The sequence below is a fragment of the Penaeus monodon genome, chromosome 19 (assembly GCF_015228065.2).
Source record: "Penaeus monodon isolate SGIC_2016 chromosome 19, NSTDA_Pmon_1, whole genome shotgun sequence".
Taxonomy (NCBI): domain Eukaryota; kingdom Metazoa; phylum Arthropoda; class Malacostraca; order Decapoda; family Penaeidae; genus Penaeus; species Penaeus monodon.
Window position 1 is genome coordinate 7,454,045 of NC_051404.1, and position 767 is coordinate 7,454,811.

Sequence of the window (767 nt, forward strand, 5' to 3'; positions counted from 1 at the left end):
AGGAAAGTAACAACTACACCAAGCACGGAGGCGCATCAGTATACCACAAAAACTACCAATCCATTTGCATACAGCACAAAAAGGCTTGCAATAAAAATATAAAAAGCTTTCTCTACTGACCCACTTCACAGGGATACGAATAGTACCTGGTCCCGTTTCTTATGCCTTCTTTTCGACAAAATTTCCCTTATAAGATGGCAGATTAGTCCCCTCCCCTACCCCTATCTCTCCCAAATCCTCATCTGCAACTACTTTTTTTTCTTCTGCGTTCATCCTTTCGTAAAATAACATAGTCCCCCCTCCCCGCCCCTCCTTCCCATGCCAGCAGCACCAACCCGACCTTGCTACCGTTGCCAGCGCCCATTCATCCGCTTCCAAGGAATGCTAAAACGGACCCTTTGCCTCTCCAACTCGCTACCCCATAAGGACTAGCACCTCGTTTGGTTTTAATAGCGAAATCGACCTTCGGGAATCCCCTATGAACCCGTCGTCCTGCAGGCCGCCGCTAATCACAACTTCCTCCCGTTTTCTTCCATATAAAGTAAACGAAGGTTGCCCACTATCACCGCCATCACACATCGCAAAGCAACACCATTCACCACCGCTGCCTGGGTAGAGGTATGGGAGGGGTATGGGGGTTGCAAAGGTATAGGAAAATGAGAGGAGAAAGGGTGACGGTTGTAGGAAAAGAGGGAGCATGCTGGACCATTGTGGGAAAAAATAAATAAAATGCAGAAGCCGAGAAAAACGTATTGAAAACCATTTAG